The sequence below is a fragment of the Adiantum capillus-veneris genome, chromosome 3, assembly GCF_014529385.1.
Source record: "Adiantum capillus-veneris isolate H3 chromosome 3, ASM1452938v2, whole genome shotgun sequence".
Taxonomy (NCBI): domain Eukaryota; kingdom Viridiplantae; phylum Streptophyta; class Polypodiopsida; order Polypodiales; family Pteridaceae; genus Adiantum; species Adiantum capillus-veneris.
Window position 1 is genome coordinate 114,405,603 of NC_140933.1, and position 24,103 is coordinate 114,429,705.

Genomic DNA, 24,103 nt, shown 5'->3' on the forward strand with positions numbered 1-24,103 from the left:
CTACGCGTAGGATGTCTACTGAGTGATTTAGGACTCCAAACTGAAATCTGAGTATACCAAGATGATCAGCAGCTCAATAAGAGCTGAAGTCTTGAGTTTAAAGCCATTTTGAAGAAAAAGACATTCTACGCGTAGTATGTCTAATGCAAGAAAGTGAAGCCATAATTGGACTTTGAGCATTGTAAGGGGTTATATAGCCTAAGGCAATCCTGCTAGTCAATTTTGGTCCAATTTGGAGTTGATTAGACTGATCAACACCATCATTAGGCCGTCGGAACAGATTTCTGACTCATTGACCAGCTTCTAGAAGTCCAAATCAAAAAGTAAAAACAGTTGTAAGCTCAGCACAACAAGGGGAAAATACAGTGCAGAAATCCAGGCTAAATGCAGCATGAGACATCCTACGCGTAGGATGTCTATTAGGGCATTCTGGAGAGAAAATTTGACTTGGCCTAGACAGTGAGGTTCTATTTGGCTTAAGGTCTCTAGAACTTCTTTCAGAGGTAAAATTGGACCGCGACTGCCCATTTGACAAAGCAAATACTGAATTCAAGCTTTTTCACATAAATTGGCCAACATCTAGGAAGGTTACTGTTTCAGATTAGCAACCTAATCAGGAACATCAACAATGTATAGAATACAGTAGTGGTTGAGATTAACTCTCCAGTTATACCAATCATTACTAAGATCACCTCCAGCAGATAAATGCGTTGATCCAATTGCCGAAATTAAAACTCTTGTGTACAGATATATTCAGCAACAAAGCAAGACGTTATGCAGAAATTGATCCATTGCCAGGTTAGTGGTTGAACTTGTGATAAGTTGCATTGATAAGTTTGATGAATTTAAGATCAGGAAGATACATTGTTAGAGACCAGAAAGTGGCAGGTGACCAAGTTAGCGTAGTGTCCACTGAAGAGAGTGTAACTCAGGCAAGGTTAGATCCGCTAGCACCGATTATTGAGGAAGGTAGTGATACTGACACGTCGTCAGACAAATCTTTCTTCATGATGGGGAGCCAACAGCCAGGAAGTTTCACCTATGAGGGACCTATGCGAGGAGGAAGTACCTCCCAAAATCCTTCTAATGATTCCAGGCTTACTGTGATCTTCTTGGAGGGAACAAACTCAAGAGGAGCCCTAGTCTATTCTGACTGTCGAGGTCGCAAGTGCATTTGTATTGAAGAGAGGCCAGCACAAAGATTGGAGATAATCCACGTGTATGATGATGGAGATAGATTCCGAGACGAAAAGGGAAACCACTATTTAATAGTTAGCAACCCTGAAGATTACAACAGATATGGAGACAACGTGGCTAAAGGGAAAATGATTTCAGAAACTCAAGAGCCTCCACCAAACATTGATCGGCATGGAGCTATTTTCATGAGCGATAAGAAAACAATCAGGGTTCCAACTTATAACGAGAATGTGGGAATCTACAAACACGAGAGCGAGGGTATTGTCTCTTACTTTCGCAGTAAAGAACCATATGTAGACGAACTAAGCAAAGACAAAGTTCTTTACTTATTCTCTTATGAAACTGCTACGGAGAAGGGCAGAGTTTTTGTTGATAGATATGGACGAGAATACCAACGTATTCTCCTAGAGGAAGTAGAAAGAGCAACAGGTCCAGGAGCATCAGCATATGCCCCTGAGGAAATGCCGAGAGCCGTCCACACCCCAAGCAAGTCAACGAATCCATTCTCAGATGAGTATGACACTACATCACATTCCCCCAGACCGCGAGCATTCAACAACCAAGACCAACCAGTAAACCAGCCATCATTGCAGGCATGGCTTAGACAAAGTGCGACAATGGAACCAGACAGAAACCGAGAGGGTTATCCAGCGGCTCGAGGGCTCAGGGATTTGCAAGAACCACCACACTATTCAAGGTATCAAGCAGAGAGTAAGCCAAAGACACAAGGGTCGATCGAACTTGGAGGACCACCCATGGAACGAGTTCGAAGAGAAGGACCACCTTCGGCGAGAACCTTTAGAAATTATGGCTTAGGAGCACCGTTGGGCGAGGAACCAGCCTATTACAGAAGGCCTGAGGAGGGGTATAGACTTGGAAGGGGTGATCCCATGATGAGGTTTGTAGACCATCGCAGAATTAGACCTTCTCAAGTGCAAAAATGGGTAAACAGGAAATACACAGGAAACAGAGACCCAAGAGATCATGTAGCAGCCTTTGTACGTGTGATTAGAGCTGAAGAGGTGTTAGACTTTCCTACCCAATTCGCAGGGTTTGGACTAACCCTAGAGGATGATGCTGCAACTTGGTTTGACTCTGTAGAGCGTAGAGACTTTGAGTCGATGGAGGAAGTGTTTGACGAGTTTATTGAGGAATTCTCTCAAAGGGGAATAGCTCATAATACCGTCTCACAAATCCATAAATTCAAACAAAAAGATGGAGAATCTGTACGGAAGGCAGCCCTAAGACTAAAGAGATATGTTAAGTTCTGTCCTGTTGAAGAACTGCCAACTCAGTCCAAACTTATGCTGATATTCATCCAAGGACTAAGGAATACAGATCTCCAAAAAGACTTACATATGAAGAGGAGCACTACGTTGAATGAGTTGACCAAGGAAGCCTTGTACCTTGTGGACAATTGTGCGGTTTACAAAGAAGGGGAGTTCAAGGACCTTGATGACGATTCATCTTCACAGCAAAGTGGGAGCAAGTCCTCCAAGACAACACTGAAAGGAGAAATATCGGTAAACCAAGAACAACTTGTAGATGAAGTGCTAAAAAAGATCAATTTGTACGCCAAACCCCAGGCTAAACCGCCCAAGTGGTGTGCTATTGAACAAAAATGGACAAACCATAGGACCGAGGAATGTTACTATAACAAGGGATATGTGAGGGAGAGACCTTATGCTCCCCAAGCTCCTGTAGCTTCCCCTCAAGTTCCACCTATGCCTAGATATCAAGCAGGCAACTTGCCAGGACCTGTAGGTGTAGAGAGACCACAACCGGTGTTGGGGCAACAACCACCCCTACCAGATTACGACCAGTTGGTGTAAGATACACCCCAACGGTAACAGAACCAAAAGAAAAGGCTTTGGTGCCTATGCATGCATACTATGAGGATCCCAATGGATATGCGGCGAACCCTATTTATTATCCACCGGAGGAACCCTTGACACCAGATCCATGGAGCATGATGGGGAATCAAGGACCTCCAACTGCTATACAGGCCGCAGGAGAAGGAAGATATAACTTAGATGAACGAACATTGTTGTTCATAGCCAATGGAGGCATGGGCGGACAGAGACAGACTTACCAGCAACGGGGAGCTCAAGGAGCACCTCAACAACCCAAGGGCCCCTGTTACAAGTGTGGCGGAGACCATTGGCTGAGAGACTGTCCCCATGATGAAATCATTAGAGTCAATGCGTATTGCCCAGAATGTGGAATTACTCATTTGATTCTCGATTGCCCTAAAAACCCGATTAAAGGAGCAAAAACCACCTTGAACCTGTTGGAAACAGTACCTTCCAGTGGAGTATCAGAAAGTGAAACAGTCATACCTGTTCAGGCGGTGACACGGGCCCAAGCCCAAAGAAGGACGAATGAACCCATAATAGAAGAACCAAAGACGGATGCCCAAAGTTCAGAAACAAAAAATCCGAGAAGCACTTTGAAGGCAAGAAAGGCGCGTAGGAAAGCCAGGAAAGAATGAGAGCAAACCGCCCTATCCGATGAGTTGAAACATACAAAGAACAGGTTGGAGCGGTTAGAAGATCTAGCCAGCCTAAGCTCACACACCACAGCAGCCATAGCACCAAAGGAAATAGCTGAGCCCAAAAGTGCAGGATCAGGAAGATCTATGCTAGCAAACAAAGTAAACGAGCAGCTGGATGCGCTTCTAAGAGCTTATGAAGCTCGGCTTAAAAAAAACCAGACCCAGGAGCAAAGATGGATGACATATCCATATGCGGAAATAGAAAAACAAAGGTTGGATATGTGTAAAAAGATGATCGAGACGGCTCAATCATTGATGGAAGACCCGTTGGAAAAACCGGCAAATTGCCATGATGTGCCAGTTCCAACCCCTATCCGACCAATAATAGAGAAACATGAGGAAACAAAGGAAAGACTCACTAATGAATATGAGTCCAGAGGAGAGCCTATCATAGTGCCCAATACCACCGAAGGGGCAAGTGACGGGGTCCGTCCTAGAATATCGGCAGAGATGGGAGAGGACGGTAATGGTCTAGATGATCTGTGGAAGAAAATCAGAGAGGCCAACGAGGCTAATAGAATGAATGACCACATGAATAGCACGAGAAAAGGAAAGAATGTGATCCTACCTCCTATTGAAGAATTTGAGGCAAGATCACAAATAAACTTTGAGGTGCATTCACAAGGGGGAGACCAAGGATCTATTAGTTTGGGACACAGCCAACCAGACTCTTTGAGAACTTTACCCTCTTACCTAGGAGAATACGAACCTAAGTCGGAAGTGAGGGCAATTCCATCTCAAAGATTTTCTTCTAACAAGGTGATGGAATCACAAGGATTGATTGAGCTGTTAGCCACCCCGGTGGCATGCACAATCACGTTAGCATAACTCCTAAAGCTAAGGCCAAACATGTGGACCGCAGTAGGAAAATGCCGGGAAAAATTTGGAGTAAAAAACCCCACCTTGAAACTACAAGAAGGAATCAGGGAGTTGGACAAGCCTAATCTAAACACTACGCCGGTATCATTGAATAAGGTTGGAGAATATTGTGAGGGAGAAGACGGAAACACAACGCTACCTGTAGAATTCCAAGGAGTGGTTTCCAAAGCTATTCTTGACAGTGGAGCGGGAGTTGCTATCGCCACGAAGGAAGTCTGGAAAAAATGGGGAAAACCAGCTCTGAGGGCTACCCGAATGAAGCTGCAGTTGGCAGATGGTTTCATGGAGAAGCCTCTCGGACTCTTGGAAAAGGTAATTGTCACTTCGTGCGGGATCGAGTATGAGCATACATTTGCAATAGTCGGTTTCGACAAAAAGAACAATTATGAGATAATCTTGGGACGACCATTCATGAGACAACTGAAGATGGTCCAAGATTGGGGTTATGACCACATATACCTCAGACATGGCGAGACGACAACTAAAATACACTTGAAAGACCATAGTTACAAGGATGTAAACCAAACACCTATGGAAGAGTTTGATTCGGCTACAATAGCAGGATCAGAACTACCAGCATGGTTGGGGCAACCAAAAGAGCTATGGATGTGCGGAGCTTCACATTGTGGAAGCTTAAGAAAAGAGGATTGCATCTTAGAAAGAGCAATTGAAGACAAAGAGTATATTTCGGAGCCATTCCCTGAAGATGCCTTGGAGCCTCTAGAATGGGAACACATACTGGCAACGTTAGATGTATGTACCATTACCGACAGTCCAACAACAAAATTTTGCGATAAGGATGGTTACGATGTGCTACCCTATTACATGGTAAGCGTGATGCCAGAAAAAGAGACGGTAGCACCTCCAGAACAAGAAGAGTTTTACAACTCTTCTGAGCAAGTGGAAGTAAATGATGAGGCAGATAATGAGTGTTCGAACACCTCCAGTGAGCGTGGGAATGAAGCAGAGAATATCAAGTTTTATGATTTTGCTAATCAACACCCTAGACGCCAAGAACGCTATAGGAAGAAAAGAGCCGAAAATAAAGTGAGACAGAACCTGATGCCCAGGATAAAAGGAAAAACTCACTATTTGATGCTTGTAAAAGCAGAGAATTGTGTGAAAGATCAAATATCAGGAAAATTCTCAGAAAATCGAAAAGAACGAACGCGAGAACAAGCGAATCGAGAAAGAAAAACTCGGGCTCAAACAAAATCACAAAAATCTGAAAAAACAAAAAAAGAACCAACAAAATACCAAGAGTGGACCAAACTAGAGCGTAAACAGAAATACCAAGAACTGAAACGGTCTTTGAGGGAGATCTGGACCACTGAAGAGGATAGTGATGGTAAAGGGGAGTCAGAAAAGGGCAACATGAACGTACCACCTCACTATAGGAAATTTACTATCCAGGAAAGAAAAATCATCTTGACACCACCAATCAGGGAGAGAACCAACCAAGAATCTTACGACGGGCCTGAAAACGCAAAAAGAATAGACCTCGCGGAACCAGGTGAAAAGCCTCAGCCGGTCTATATAGCTAATGATTTAGAGCCTGAGGAGGAAGCACAACTTACACAACTTCTAACGAAATATAAAGATGTGTTTGCTTGGTCCTATAAAGACCTTAAAGGAGTTGATCCATTAATATGCCAACATACAATTCCTTCAAAATCAGATGCAAAACCTAGCAAACAATGTCCTTATACATATAATGACACATTTGCCAAACGAATCAAAGAAGAGATTGATAAGCTGATGGACGCAGAGTTCATCTATGAAATTGAACATACAGAGTGGGTTTCACCCATTGTGGTTGTTCCCAAGAAGAATGGAAAACTGCGAGTGTGCGTAAACCTCAAAAAGGTGAATGCGGCAACCGTAAGGGATAATTATCCCTTGCCAATTACAGAACATGTCCTTGAGCGAGTGGCCGGGAAACGAGCTTATTCCTTTCTGGATGGGTTTTCAGGATACAACCAATTGGCAATAGCAAGGGAGGATCAACACAAAACAGCTTTTGCCACAGAATGGGGGATTTATGCATATCGAGTTATGCCATTTGGCCTAACAAATGCACTAGCCACTTTCCAGAGGTTAATGACTCACGCTTTCAAGGAATACCTAAGAATATTCTTAGAAATTTACATGGATGACCTATGTGTACACTCTCTTCTGCGAGAAGAACATATTGACCATTTGCAAAAAGTCTTTGAAAAGTGCAGAACATATCGAATCTGTCTAAACCCGGAAAAGTGTGTATTTATGGTTAAGCAAGGACGAATCTTAGGACACATTGTCTCAAGAAACGGCATAACCACAGACCTGGACAAATTCAAAGTCATTGTAGACCTACCCAGGCCTACTAATGCAAAACAAGTGCAATCCTTCATGGGGCACTGTGGATATTATCGAAGATTCATATACATGTATGCGGTTATCACACAACCTTTGTATCATTTGCTAGTCAATTTTGAATGGACCAATGAGTGTGAGACTTCATTCCAAAGGCTGAAAGAAAACCTTATATCCGCACCTGTGCTAAAGGCACCAGATTGGGACAAGATATTCCATGTGCACATTGATGCTTCGGCATATGCCATTGGTAGCATTCTAGCTCAACCTGGAGACGGAACAATGGATTTTCCAGTTTGCTATGCGAGCCAACAGTTAAACAATGCAGAAAAGAACTACACAACCACCGAAAGGGAAGGGTTAGGAATGATTTATGCTGTGAAGAAATTTTGGCATTATTTGCTTGCAAACAAATTTGTGTTCTTCACGGATCATCAAGCTCTTTTATACCTAGTAAATAAACCTTGCAATACAGGGAGAATCGTACGCTGGTTTATTATATTGCTAGAATTTGACTTCACAGTGGTGGTCAAAAAGGGGAAAACTCATCTGCGAACTGATCATCTTTGAAGAATACACAACGGGGAAGCCCCTCAAGGGGTAGATGATGACATACCAGATGCTTATCTTTTCAACATCGAAATGGTACCCAAATGGTCTCAGGAAATAGTTAGCATTCTATCCTTTGGAAGTGAGTTTGATAATACAGGATGTAGAAACAAACAGCGAACAATTCTACAAACAAAAAACTTCCAGTTGATAGCAGGACGGCTGTATCATCTTGAATCTGACTTAATCCTACGATTATGTATAAATCCGGAAGAATTCAAGTGCTACCTGGAAGAGGCTCATGTCCAGGGTTGTGCATTTCATTGTTCAACAGTGAAAACACACCAAAGACTGAAACAATTAGGAGTTTATTGGCCAACTATGTATGTGGATACACATTCTTACGTTACCAATTGTACAGTATGTAGTGCCAAGCGACCAGTGGATCACGCAACATTGTTTCGGGTGAACATAGCACCTGCATGGAGTCAATATATCATTGACTTTCTAACCACCATGACATTCCCTGAGAACACTACAAGAGCACGGGAGAAAGCTATAGAGCTGGAAGCTCGTGACTTTCAGTTAATTGGAAATCAACTCTATAAACGGGGCAAGGACAACCAACTCCGAATGTGTGCAAGTGAAAGCGAATACCTGCTGATTCTAGAACATGCACATAGCGGAGTAAGTGGAGGCCATTTTTCGGGCGATAAGATGGCAAAAATTGTCTTAAATGCAGGAATCTGGTGGCCTACATTGCACATGGATGCCGAAGAGTTTGTCAAACGTTGTGATGCATGTCAACGCACCAAGGTACCAATCGAAAGAGATGAGATGCCATTAAGGCCAATGATGGGGGCAAGGGCATTTGCAAAGTGGGGAATTGATTTTGTGGGACCTATATCACCCCTGCATATCGCACCCATACCCAATATATCATTGTGGCTACGGATTATCTCACAAAGTGGGTCGAAGCCAAAGCAACACAAAAAGCTGATGCACGCACCACGGCTCAATTTTTGTATGATAATGTTTTTGTACGTTACGGGTTACCGATAGAAATTGTCAGTGACCGTGGAACACAATTCCTCAATGAAGTCATTGAATATCTACTAGAGGATTTCATGGTCATACATCGAAAATTAGCACCATACCATCCACAGGCCAATGGGCAAGCGGAGGCCACAAATAAAACACTATGCACGGTCCTCACTGAAATAGTGTCACATTGAAGGACCGACTGGGATCAGCAGCTACACTCAACACTATGGGCATACAGGGTAGCTTACAAAACCTCAATAGGAACAACACCATACAACATGGTGTTTGGGCTAAACGCTATACTACCCATAGAGTTTTTAATCCCAACTCTACGCGTAGCAACAAACTTGGAATGGACAGGGCATGAACTCTCTTCAAGAATTAATGATCTTGAAAAGCTAGATGAACTCCGCTTACGAGCGGTCACTTCGATCTATGCTAAAAAGAGAAGGCAAAAGGAGTTTTTTTATAAACATGTGCGTACCAAAGAGTTTAAAACAGGAGATTACGTACTTGTTTATACATTGAAGCAACATGCCAAGAAAGTGAAAAAGCGAGGGATGGGACCATTTGTGATTCATGATCTATCACAAAGTGGGGCCCGTCAAGCTTGCTACATTAGCAGGTGAAGAAATGTCAAACTGGATTAGTGGGTGTCGACTAAGGAGATATCACCTTCCACTCACACAGGAGATGCTCCAACAAATTCATCAAGGAAAGCAAAGAATGAAAGAAAAAGAGAGAGTACGGGAGGAAGCTCAAACCAAAGCACAAGAGCACATTGCAAAAAGACGGCTTCTGCGACAACAACAACAAAGTAAACCACCATTGAGAATCAATGCCATTCGACTCATGAACTTGGAAGAAGACACAGTCGAGCCAATAATTACAGTCAAGGTGGGCAATGATCAAGTTGAATCACCAGCCTTGCTCGATTCGGGTGCTCAAGCAAATTTGATCTCTTACGGATTATACCAACAGCTCCAAGTCGCAGATCAACTTCATCCTACTCCCCAAGTGCTGGAAAGTAGCACATCACATCCATTGAAAACATTAGGGTGGATTATATTGCATATACAGTTACATCAATATATTTACCCACACAAATTCTATGTGGTGACAGATGAAAGCACACAACAACCAATGCTACTAGGGAAACCTTGGCAAAAAGCATACAATGTCCAAATAGACTGGAAAGCACAGGCGGTCAAAATCCAACACGAAAACGAACAGCAGGTGGTAGCTTTTGCTCAAAAGGAACATCCGGATCAAATGCAAGCCATGTAATCACTGGAAACAAATACCCAAGAACACATACCCTCAACGATCAACACGAAACCTGAGACCAACTACCAGCTAACGGCCAACCATGCTCATCACAGATAGCTGAAATCACCAACTACACTGCAAAAATCTAGACTACCACAACAAGGTAAACAAGTATGGATGCGGAAGGATAGAAACGCCATGAGGGGGAAAACACAATGTGACAACCGAATTCTAACAAAGCAGATGGTGCAACCAAAAACCAAGGTAACCAAGCAGATATGGATTCCAAAGAAAATGCTTAGCCAAAACCCTCATGTCACTCACATTTGGATACCAAAGCAAAAGACAAAGCAAATACCTACGGTACAAGCAACGATGGAAAGTAGACATCTACAGGTCAACCGGGCAAACAAATATAAGTGGGTGCCGATGACAAACCAACAAGGGGAAAAGTTGGCCGCACCACACTACCAATGGAAAGCCAAGGCCATACGGCCCATAGCTATCACATCCTCCGAAATAGCTACGACTCCATCAACAATGTCGGCAACGCAGTTGCCTCTGACCAAAAAGACCATTAAACAAAGAGCAGTAGAGTTACAGATGCTACTTGCCAAGAAAACAGGAAACCTCGACGGCGAATGCCAATAAGCATCTTGCTTATTCCCTTCTCTTACACAGCATTAATTTTTCCATGCATTGACCGAGTATGCATAAAATAGGGCCACATTAATCGGCCACGCATTAGCACGACTTTTTCAACCTATGCACGGCACATACTCCGAGGCGAAACCTTGTTGTCCAGGAGGACTCCGACTAGGAGGGGGGGAGGCATTCTCAATGCGGAACCAATAACAAAAATAGCAAATAAGGGCACAATTTTCGACTATTTTCAGGGTTGACGTTTGATTGCGAAATTTTCTGGAGTAACCCAAGTATACATGCCCTTATACAGCATGAAGCTACAGGAATATGGGGCCAAACGCCAAATTAAGCCCCTAGGTGTGTGTATATATATAGAAATAGCCATTTTTCAGGCAAAATATTGGTAAAACGGAGAAATCTGGCTACAAAAATTTCATGAGAGTGTATATAATGTGTTGCGGTGATGTTTGTGATCTATTATGAATTATGGGGATTTTCTGGGTTTGATTTGCTATTTTCCTTTTAATTTTGCTAATTTTCGGTAGAAAAACTTCAAAAATACAAAAAGCAGGTGAAAAACAGTCGTAATGAAAAACAAAAAATATGGGGATGACCAATGACTAAAGAACAACCTACGTCGGTACAGTGGGGGTGCAATTATGAGACTGAAGCGGAAAGTGTGTTTTGGCCGAAATGACAAATTTTTGGTAAACAGAGCAAATGGAGTCCAAATCAAGAATTTTTTGAGCCTAAACCGCATCTTGCAGAAAGATAGGAGCACATGTCAAATTTCATGAAAAATGGTTCGGGGGCCTCCATTATAAGAATTTTTCACCCCATTTTTAGCTCATTCTCACTATTAACCTTGTGGAGAGAGCTTCTGCCACCTAGAGCGGATCGACCTTCCAACAGCTTCTACGACGCGCACGTCTACCCGACCAGCTCCAGACATGAGAGGTAGGCTCACCACCTTGAGCTTTTCGCGCATGTTTGTCATTCTGTCACGAAAACTAGCGTAGAGGTCACACACAAAGCGAGCGGTAGAGACCTACAAGTAGAAATGGCGGCCTAACGGCTAACCCGAAAGCAACAAGACTTCATCAACAGCTTACCCTAGTCTAGGAGACCCTTCCTGGATAGCCAATGGCAGTGGGAAAACATCGAGTGAAACCCTAATTCCCAGAAACCCGCAAGAGGCCACCAAATGGGAAATCGGCGAAACGGCGATCAAATGCTACCAAAATTTATGGGTAGGAGCATATCGACATGCTCGACAAGTCCATATGACCCGCATGACCAAAAAGTGACCCGAAGCGGCACTAAACCTCAGAAACGACATCAGACAGACAAAGCGTCAAAATGCACTTGTGGCCAAACCGCAAGTCCGTTTGCCACCAAACTTCAAGAGCGGCTTTCCTAGACCATCAACAACCAAGTCCTATGGTGGTGGACCACCACAAATCATCAAAGGTATGTAAACGCCTCCACGGGTGCTTCTAGAGCGACAAATTGCCAAATGAAGCTCCGGTGAAGCCAAAGTCGACAAAAATCATACGGCAAGGATCCCCAAAGGATTTGGAAGCTATGAAGACCAACATCGAGGAATTTCATCGCCAAAAAGCACTCCAAAAGTCAGAAAATGGCTCAGAGGCTCTGAAGTCCACACAGGGAGTTTTTACTTACCCAATTGACTTTTTTGTTGAAATTAGGCTTAAAAGGGACTTAGGGGAGCAAAGGGCAAGCACTGGGAGCACTAACAAGAGAAAAATCACCAGGAGACATCCTACGCGTAGGATGTCTCAAGGGCAATTCTTGGCACAAAACCCAACAATTCTTGCCATGCACATGTTCTGAATGACATTCACAAGCCCTACACCAAATTTCATCACCTTTGGAAGAGATTGGACCTCATATGCATGGAAAAACGCAAAGATAGGGCATAAAGGCACTAAAGGGCCATTAACCTACCAAATCTTTTCCAAATCTCATGAAATTTGCACAACACATTCACATACACATCAGCTAACTTTCTGTGTGGTCTGGGAGCAAAAATGAAGAAAAAGACATCCTACGCGTAGGATGTCTAATGGACCTTTTGGGCATGAAGGAGAAGTTTTGTCATTTCAGAAGTAATAACCTCATCAACAAGAGCCCTTATGTCAAGCTTGAAGCTCTTCTAATCACTTTTGACCCCCAACACCTTCAAGATACATTTTTTGAGCCCAAAAACACCTCATAGAGCCCTACAGGCATCAAATATTATCCAAATACAAATCCAAGAACATGGCTATGTTCCACAGGTCAAGGACAACCCACTGATCAAGTTTCATGCAGTTCTGAAGAAAAAGACATCCTACGCGTAGGATGTCTTAAGCTTAGATTTAGACTTATGTGCAAGAAATGACATCATAGGAGCTAATACCATGATGCATTGAGCCCATATACCAAGTTTCAACCCATTTGGACATCAATTGCTTCCCATGATGGACAATCTACCAAAATTGTGACTTAAAGCCTAAATCAGACCAAAAATCCACTTTTTGACATCCAAATTCAAATCCAAGCTTACAACCATGTTCCATGAGCCTTACACTACCTACAAGTCAAGTATGAACCAGTTCTGAAGGAAAAGACATCCTACGCGTAGGATGTCTAGATGGATTTTTTTTGGTCAAATTTGCACTATGAGCACATGCACAGCTTCACAAGTTCCTTTTGAGCTATGATTTCAATTTTCAAGTCATTTGGATAAGTAAAACTCAGTTTAGCAGCTGATATGAAAAAAAAAACGCTAAACTTTGGATTGCTGAGTACAACAGGGTCTATGGCAGCCTCGAAGTCACCGGCAAAGAGGAAGAGAATGACAATCAAAGACTATCTGGACGAGGTGGAACCATTTGTCATTCCACAGGGAACATTAAAGCCTACAAGCACCTGGATACAGGAAGATCTACTAGAGTCAAACGACCTAAAAATCTACCAAGGAGTATTCAAGGACAATGACGGAAATATAATAGAGTTGCCAAGGGAGCTCAATGAATTTGTCCAGAGCAAAATGGCCGGCTACTTGGAGAAAATTGACCTCCATAACTATTTTGAAGCAATCCCAGCAGGGGTGGACGTCAAAAGAGTATGGGAGTTTGTGACCAGCATTAGAGAAGATGGAGTGGCCAAGGTGACGGATTTGCACGACAGACCCAACATAGAGATCATTATTACGGAAAGGGTTGTCGCCCATGCACTAGATCTCTCCAATCAGGGAGACAGTGTGACAAAGAGAAGGGATGAAGTAAAGGTGTACAAAGAGAAAAAGGCTAATTACACTTTTGAAGACATCGCCAACCCAAAGGTGGCGATCATGAGCCAATTGTACAACCAATACTTCCACATGTGCACGAAGAGGCCGCAGAAGTACAGGATGCCGCCAGGTGCAATTGCCACAACCTTTACTTGGGCAATGAAGAAGGGCACCCCAAAGATAATCAATTATGCGGCATACATACAAGAGAGCCTGGTAAAGATGGGAAACAAAAAGCCAACCTACATAGTGCCAGGAGAGATGATAACCAAGGTAGTTTATGCAGCACTACATGCCAAGGGAAGGTGGCCTGGCCCCCCATCTCAGAATGACTGGCTAAGGATAAAGGAAGACAAAGAAGACGAGCCACAACGAGCACCAAGGGTGGCTACAAGGTTGAAGAGACGACTGGAGCCAGTGGAAGAGGAGCAACCTGAGCAGAAGAAAGGCAAAAAAGAATCTGCTCAAGTGCCAGCCAAAGAGACTCGATCACAAAAAGCGGCTGGACTCGAGAGGCTAATGGAGAGTTTCCGAGCAGAAAGAGCCTTCAAGGGCGATCTAAACAAATTATGGAAGCCATCCCTTGAGTCGATGTCCAGATCCTCAAGAAGAGTGCAGAGGGACCGCTTCGAAGACTATATCAAGAATTTCGAGATTCTTGATGCTGCGGCGGAAAACATTCCACACATCCCTTTCACCAAGGAAGAAGTGGAGCAAATACGGCAAACGTTGCTAGATGAACAAGAAAACAAGGAAAGAGAAAGAAAGACGAAAGCAGATAGGGATTTCAAGGGCAAACCTACAGCTTTACCAGGTAGCCCTAAACCTAGCCCACCGCCATCACCACCTCCTAGCAGCCCTCCTCCAGAAGATCAGAAGGCCGGAGACAAGCAAGAAGAACACCAGGATGAAGAGCAAGAGCATAGGACAGAACCTGAACACAAAGAAGAAGCCAAGCCTGCATCTGAACAAAAAAAGCTTGAGGAAGCATACTATGCATTTTTGGACCTGCTAGCTGCAGGCTATTCAAAGGAAGAAGCCGCCACAGTCACATTCGACTTGGCAAGGACACGAAGTGAAGAACAGCTGCCAGGCATTCGGCTAGTTGAACTTAAGGAGATTGCTACCGACACGGTAGACCTGCACCCACCCTCGAATGATTGGGATGTGGTGATGACAATGCTAGCTGGAATAAGGGCACAATCTGTGGCATCAGACGAAGAGTTGATAACTATAAGAGCCATTGAAGTAAAGACCAAAATGGAAAGAGATCTACTGCAGGCAAAAAGCCAAGGACACAAAGAAAGAGAAGCTGACCTCCAGGCCAGCCTAGCCACTGCTCTACAAAACTGCCAAACAAAGGAAGAAGCAAATGAGGCAGCGACAAAGAAATTGCAAGCAGTTGAAGAGGAGTGCCTGCAACTCGGCAAGTCATTGCAAGATGCAGAAAAAGAAAGGGATAATCTGACACTCCAGCTAGCAGAAGAAACAAAAGAAGTAGAGGCCTTGAGGAATGCTAAGGAGAAGGCGGAAATAGAACAAGAAGCAAGCGTGGATGAAGTCCTTGAGCTCAAGGACCAATTAAAATTCAAAGATCAAACCATCCAGAGGCTGAGAGCATCACTTGCGCGAGTTAGAGCTACAAGCTCAACTCAAATTATTTCGGAGAGTCAAATGTATGAAGAGCAAATGCAAGAACTCCAAAAGCAGTTGACTCTCAAGAAGAAGCAGAGGGTGATCATGGCTGAAGGTTCTATTGCAATGCAAACCAGATTGGAGGACAGCCAAAAGGACCTACAAGAAGAATTGACGAGCATCGAGATAAATCTCGAGGAGGCAGAAAAAGTAAATGCTGAACTCAATGACCTCCTCGTGACTATGGGCGGCGAAGTAGAAGCGGAGAAGCAGACACTCCTCACACAAATAGAGGAGTTGAAAAGCCGACAACAAGCAAAACCAGAGAGCTCAGGGCCAGCTGCCAATGAGGGGATCAACCTCGACAATGTGTCGGATCCTGTGGACACACCCATGCCGGAGGAAAGCATAGCAAGCTCCTCTCAAGAGCCCCAGGATCTAACACAAGAAGAAGAGGAAAAATTGCGAAAAGCAATAGAGGAAGAGCTCAGAGAGAGAACCAAAGAGGCCTTGGAATGGGAACAGAGGGTTTTAAAATCAATGACAATTCAGAAAATTGACGCCAGGAATCTCAGGCGTGAATGGCTACAACCCTCTCTCCCATATCCATTGCTTAAATATGAAGCGGCAACAATAAACCAGCAGATCAGAGAAGAACCAATGGTCCCTCTCTACAATGCAGACACCTCGAGGCCAGAAGGAGTAAGGCTGATAGTAGATTCTCAGCCCAAGTGGAGGAAAGCTTGGCTTACCAAGTACCCGCAATACCTAATACACTTGGTAGAGGCACCTAAACACATCAGGGACAATCTCAGCTTTTGCCCTCTACCAAGGGTTAGGACGTGGAAAGCACATGAAATCTTACAGAGAAGCCAACCCACTTGGCTGAACTACCCAAAGCTGCCAGGCGTGAAGGCAGGTGAGAGAATAAGTGTACAATACATGGTGAAAACCCTAACGGGCGCCATAAAGTTGTTCACTAGCTCACCTGACCTTACATGCATCATGATGAGAAAGATTTGCAGGACCATCCTAGCAGTGTTTGAAACCTTCAAGCCAGGACAGGTGACTGACAGCATATTCTTCTTCCAGGACACATACAAATGTGCGTATGAGATGTCAGGTCAACCTTCCAAGGAGGTGATACATGCATTATATCAAAGAATCATGTTTCTGCCATCTTATCACCTCCAGGAGTTTGAAGAAGCTTTCTACACGGGGTTCTTTACCATGCATACAGACATCTTTGGGCCAACAATGCTGAATCTACATGCACGGTACGAATCGCTGCTAAAGATGCGGGAGACCATAAGGTGAAGCAAAAAGATCAAGGCCATGTCGGGGACGACATGAACAAGGAGGGGGGGGATGTTAGAAGCTGGACACACCCCACGGCATCTAACTACTCGGCGGATTATTATTTTTTGTAATAAGTCATTCATTGAGGAAAACCCGGTTTTTCACCTTGTAAATATTGGGACTTACAGAAGTTTCCAGATTGTATCCCAGTTTTGATAGTTAGAAGGAGTAGATGGATGATTTTGGAACTTTAGGGTTTGAGAAGTTGTAAGGTATATATATCACTTTTTGACCTTAATGAAGGACCTTTTGTCATTTTAAACCAGTTTAAGTTTGTGAGTGAGCGTACTGTGTACGTGAGAGAGAGTGTGAGCTTTGTCTTGACGCTACGTGTGCTACGGTGGTCAGAATCGAGTGCGGAGAAGTGCAGCGTGTTGCCCCCGACTAGAGCTACGAGCCGATACCAACATTGCACGCATACGGTCCGGCTTGGAGCTTCTTCTACGAGCTTCATCGGTTGTTTGGGTGAGCATACGTTGTCCGATTTTGCATTGGAGCATATCCACATGTTCACATTGAGTAGAACCACACATTAGGCACTTCAGATTTTGAAAACAAAGACCTGCAGATTTCAACCAGACATCCTACGTGTTTCTGCACCGGGTGTTTTGGGTCGTGACTTTGGTTCACAGACCTTAGGGAGAGTGGCCTATAGGTATTCGTAGGGTCTCCTTCAAGTTCTGTGGTGTTTCCGAAGTGTTTGATAGGTGTTCGGCTCTAGCAAGCGTTGTAGGAAGCATCCTCTTTTGTTCTCTTGAAGACTGTGACTTAGACAATTGGTAGGGGCCTCTGTAAGAACTAGTTAGGAGTTGGTCGAGTGTAAGTTGACACCTTATGCTTGCTTCCACGCGCCTGCGGGTCGAGCTTCGTCCTTAGCTGACATTACTTCTTAGGTGAGTTCTCGCTGTGCTGACGTCAGTCGCGGCGTATCCGTCCAACAGGAGGATATTCCTCTATCGTCGGGATCTCCAAGCTTGTGTAAGCTGCGTTTGAATCTAGGGTAGACATGATTTCTGGGCTTAAGAGCTTTTGCTTGGTTCAAGTAAACTTAGTCCACTGTGTTCAAATTTTTTGGTTAGGGAAAAGTCGAAACTATGTCCAAAACCGCAACCGTTTCATCACAATTCTCGCAAATTGTCGCTTTTAGACACCCCTAACTCGCGGATGAATTTTGAGGCCTTAAACGATGTGTTTTTCAAAGTTGAACTAAATGATTGCCATAGGCATACATTTAGTTCAAGTTTTGCACTAAGATCTGTTGAGCCGCTCTCAAGCTACGTTTTGATATAAAAACTTTTCCGATCCGATACTGTTTGTGAAAGTTATGGCCAAAACAGTGAAATGCAGTTTAGACTGGTCAAAATGAGTCCAAATTCAATTTTGAAAAAATATTTGGGATCTTTGTGACACTGTGAACACTCTTGTATGGTCAAAAGTACAGTTGGACCCTAAAACTGGCCTAGAGACATCCTACGCGTAGTATGTCTATATGCTCAGAATTTAACAAAATTTGGTCCAGATACTCCCCTTAAGTCCAGCAACACAATGGTATGCTCAGATTTTCATTTGGATTTAAAATTTGGATGTCTTTTTGCTCAGGATGACTTGAAATTTTCACCCCAGCTTCTCCTTGATGTGCTGATCACAGTGGTGTGCTCATAGGCTGGTTTGGAGTCATAAATCAAGCTGGAGACATACTACGCGTAGGATGTCTAACTGCTCAGATTTTGTCCAAACTTGCACTGTAGCTTCCCCTTGATGTGCTAATCTCACAGCTATTTTTACTTTTTGATTCTGACACCTATGGTTTGGTCAAATGATCAAGAATCTGTTCCAAAATTCTGATGTCTGTTCTGATGGATTCCTAAGTCAAATCAACTCCAAATTGGACCAAATTTGACTAGGAGGCTTGCCTAAGGCTATACAACACCCTGCTATGTCCACAGTTTGAATTTGGCCTCTAAATCATGCCTTAGACATACTACGCGTAGGAAGTGTTTTTGCTCAGAATCAACCCAAATTTGAACCACAGACTCTCCTTAAGGTGCTGATCACTGTGGTATGCTCAGAAATGTGTTTAGAGTCTTAAATCACACAGAAGACATCCTACGTGTAGGATGTCTTTTTGGCCTGTTTGACCCCAGACTTGTCCCACAGCTTCCCCTTGATGTCAGCAACCCACTTGTATGCTTAGATTTTGGTTTGGATTTCAAAAGTCCCAAATTTTAGTTGTTCTTGCTTTTTTCAGTCAAAAGTGCTAAAGTCCTCTTTGAGCTCAATTTTCTCACCCAAATGAGCTGAAAACTCTCACATGCACTCAAAACATCATGTATAACATGCACATGAAGTCACCCTATGGTTTAGTCTCAAAAATTATGCCTTGGCACAATTTGGGTAGGATGTCTGGCAATTTTCATCTTTTGGCTTTGACCTGTCAAAATTTGGTCAAATTTTCACTTTCCAGGTGAAAATAGGGTAAAACCTACCTTCTAAACACACTGGTAACCTCGGATTTTCAAACAAGTGCCCTGATCACCCTGTAGACATCCTACGCGTAGGATGTCTACTGCTGATTTTTTGAGACTGAAGTGTCCTTGATGCTTCCTTATACTCTCAGCAAGTGCAAGTATGCTTCACAATTGCAAAAACATGCAACAATCACTCAATTTAAGCCTTTTTTGAATTTTTACGTTTTCTGACTCCGTCTTTTGGCTTTTGGTCAACAAAATTAGGGAAAAACACCCAAATCAATATGTTACAAGGGTAAAACCTACCCTCTGAACCCACTGGTGCAGTCAGAATTTTCAAATTTGGTCTCCAGAACCCCCTTGAGACATCCTACACGTAGGATGTCTATGTTTACAGAATTGCAGGTTTTCTTCACAGAACCCTTGCAAATGCTCTTTTATATGCACAGCATCAGTCAGTCATACAAAAATATCCACAAAAGCTTGTTTAATGCATTTTTACCCTCAAAAACACACTTTTCCGTGATTTCAAATGCAATCAAGCACTTTAGCAAATAATTCAATGCTGAATAGCTCTAGATCAGAATCGGATCACTTACCTAAAGCTACTCCTACAAATCATATGGGGTTTTGCATCTATGAGTAGAAAAAAGCTTCACTGCCACACACGGACAAGTAAACGCTTTTATCACCTCACAAATCACTCGACCACCAACAACTACTCTAATCCACAGATCCTAACTAAACCTATCTAGTCGCAGACCCTCGGCAAGACACACGCTTCCTGGCTATCCACTTGATCACGGAATATCCTCTTTCGGATCCACTTAAGAAAAATGCTTTCTTTAGCCGAAACTAAATCAAGCAACCATCACACGAGTGTTACTAGAAAACCTACTTAGGTCCTTGTGTCCCCGACAGCGGCGCCAATGTTGGACGGGAAGCGACTCACACACCCATGAAGTGCATGCAAACACTACCTAGATCAACATAATGTCAATGGAGGACACAAATGACACGATAGGCACACAGAGGAAATATCTTGAGCTTGTCAGGCTGAGACCATCCTACACATACAACACTCTGGAAGGCCAACTAAACCACAATCAAGAACCTCACTGCCCTCAACTACACCACCTAGCCACATACACACATGCGGAAGGTAACTCACGTAATCATGCCAGATTCGTATGAAACTTAAGGAACACCATCCCCTCACTAGGATACACCGGTCCCTAAGCTTCTACACTCAAAACCCTCACTCTAAACCCATCTGCGGTAAACGCGTAGGATCACAGAGCCGAATTTTGAAAGTGCCCGAAACTGAAATTTATCAACATCCCTCAAAGCCTCAACTACTATCTATCAACTCTCTCTCTCTCTCTCTCTCTCTCTCTCTCTCTCTCTCTCTCTCTCTCTCTCTCTCTCTCTCTCTCGCTCGCTCAGGCTCATGTCACATTGAGGGGGCCGCCTCAGTCTTTGTTTACTTGCATCCATCCAAGGAGAAGTGACATTGGGCCTTAACCAAAACCTTGCCCATTTGAGCTAGCTAATGGTTGGGCATAGGTCAAACGGTGAGGTCTTCACGCAAATTGTAATGCTCGTTAGAGTCCAATGCATGTATTGTCACTTCTTGTGATACTCTTCGCAGGGCCGAAGCCTTGGAAACCTGACCAAGGGTGTTCCCCCGCCCACCTTACACATTTGTGAGGCCATCTGTTGCCTTTTGCTTGTCAAATAGCAGCGTGCCAGCTTGGCATGACCATCATATGCCTACCTCTGTGTGACATCTATTGAGTTTTCATAAAAAGCGTTTAAATAGTTACAATGCACCTGCTACGTTTTTGGTTGTTAATTGTGAATGTTATTTTTGCAATCTGGAAAAAATACAATTTTTTACAAGGTTTAGTTAGAAAATTTGGAAAAAACTGCAAAGTTTTGGCAAAAAACTGTAGCTTTCAATAGCTTGATTTTTCCTATTTGTTAAAATATCATTTGGGAACATTGCACCCACCTCATTCATGCTCATCTACCTTTCGCTTTTGCCTTCCCACTCTCAAATGGTGTATGAGGTGATCTTCTTTGTGTCTCCACACAAGGGGTGCACGGATAAACTAGTGAGGGATGAGCACGAGGATAGGGATGAGCATGAGGATAGGGATGAGCAAGCAAGTTGCATGCGTGGAGGGGAGACCGTGGAAGTGGTAGAAGAAGGAAAACCAATCAGCTAGGTGATAGGTTTTGCAATCAGCTAGGTGAAAGCAACCATTGCAATTGTTTTTGCTCACATATAGGCACTAATGTTATTAATTTGAACCTTCTTGTATGTTCAAGCCTTCCTATCTCTCTATATACTAAACAACGACTAGCCGCCAAAGAAGCAATTAGGAGCTCATCGTCCACCATGTGTCCCTTTCTCTCCCTCTTTACATCGCCCCTATTAGGTGCAAGTGATGAAGAGCCTACGGAGGGTGACAATGAAGCTTCACCATGGCTAGAGATGAGCACACAGATTGGGTGTCACCCATTGTGATAGTATCCAAGAGTTTATCTACAAGATTGAGCACATAGATTGGGTGTCACCCATTGTGATAGTATCCAAGCTAGAGTTTATCTACAAGATTGAGCACACATATTGGGTGTCACCCATTGTGATAGTATCCAAGAAGAACAACAAATTGTGAGTTTGTGTGAATCTCAAATAGGTAAATGCTGCTATCATCAAAGACAACTATCTCGTACCAATTACTAACCATGTGATTGAAATAGTTGGAGGCAAGGAAGATTATAGCTTTCTTAATGGATTTTCAAGCTACAACCAGCTTGTTATAAAGCTTGAGGATCAACATAAAATGGCCTTTGCCAAAAAAAAAAGGGGCATAATTGCTTATGGAGTGATGCCATTTGGCTTGACCAATGCACCTGCCACATTCCAAAAGCCTGATGAGTCATGCATTCAAAGAGTATCTAAGACAATTCTTATAAATATACATGGGAAATCTATGCACGCATTCTCTCTTGAGAAACAAACACATAGAGCACTTGAAGAGGATCTTTCAAAAGTGCACAACCTATCGTATCTTCTTGAAGAGAGAGGAATGTGTCTTCATGGTAAGAAAAGGGAAAATTATAGGGCACATTGTGTCCAAGAATGACACTTTCACCGATCTTGACAAGATTCAAGTGCCATTGTTTCACTATCAAGATTGACAAAAGTTAGAGAGGTACAAGCCTTCATAGGCCATTGTGAGTACTATAGAAGATTCATCTATATGTACGCAGTCATCACCAAACCTCTCTATGATCTTATCACAAAATTTGAGTGGACCGGAGAATATGAAGAAACATTCCACTTATTGAAGCAGAGACTGATTTTGCTCCAATTCTGAAATCTCTTGATTGGGCAAAGATATTCCATGTCCATGTCGATGCATCAACATATGCTATAGGATGTATTTTAGCACAACTTGGAGAGAGCAATGTGGATTCTCCAATTTGTTACTCTAGTAGAGGGCATCTTAATAATGCAAATAACAATTACACGACAACGGAGAGAGATTGGTTAGGAGTGGTCTATGCTGTGAAAAAGTTCAGACACTACCTTCTCGCTAACAAGCTTGTATTCTTTGTGGATGATCAAGCACTATTATACTTGGTGAACATTCCCTGCAATACATAACATATTGTTTGATGGTTTATTATATTGCTTGAGTTTGATTTCATCATATTAGTAAAAAAGGGAACCACACACCAATGGGCTGACAATTTGTCTAGATTAACTCATGGGGAGGCACCTAAGGGAGTTGATGATGACATGCCAGACTCTTATTTATTCAATATTGAGATGCTGCTAATGTGGAGTGAGCATGTCATACCTTTTCTCATGGCATTTGATCACCAAAGATTGAAAGGTAGCCATCAATCAATCATTGATCAAAGTAGAACACTAGTGCTAATAGCTGGAAGCCTATACAAGCAACAAGATGATGGTATATTGAGGCTATGTATAGAGCCAACACAGAGAAAGGTATACTTGAGCCAAGCTCATGTATACACCACCGGAATACACAATGGGAAAGCACAAACATTTCAAAGATTAATAAGACTTGGTGTAAACTAGTCTAAAATGCAGAGAAGTGTTCATTACTACATTAGTTCATGAAAAATTTGTGCAGGCTAGGCACCTATGGAACATGCAATATTGTTTAGAGTAGCACTTGCATCTTAGTGGACTTTTTACATTGTGTATTACCTAACCAAAGGAATTTTACTAGCGGGGTTAAGTAGATGGAGAATGAAATCCATTCAAACTAAAGGGAAGAGAAATTCTTGATTGAGAATCACCTCTACAAAAGAGGAAAGGATGATCAATTGCAAATGAGTACCACGAAAGATGAATACATTTTGATTCTTGAGCAAGCACATCCTAGACAAGTAGGCGGATATTTTTTTGCAGATAGAACCGCGAGAACAGATCTTGTTGTTGCAGGATACAGAAGCATATGTGAAGAGATGTGAAAAATGTCAACAAATGAAAGCACCTTTGCGGAGCGACAAAATGCCTTTACAAGCTATGATGAAGGCAAGGGATTTTGCCACGTTTGACAATGACTTGATCAGACCGATGACACCCCCCACATATCATACGAATGCTCAATATATCATTGTGGCTACATGTTATCTAACCAAATAGGTTGAAGCTAAGGCGACACATAAAAATGATGCAAAAACGACAGTGGAATTCTTTTATGAAAACATCTTTACAAGATATGGGCTACCGATCAAAATAGTGAGCGACAGAGGGACTCACTTCCTGAATGATTGAATTCTTGTTGAATGAGCTCATGGGAA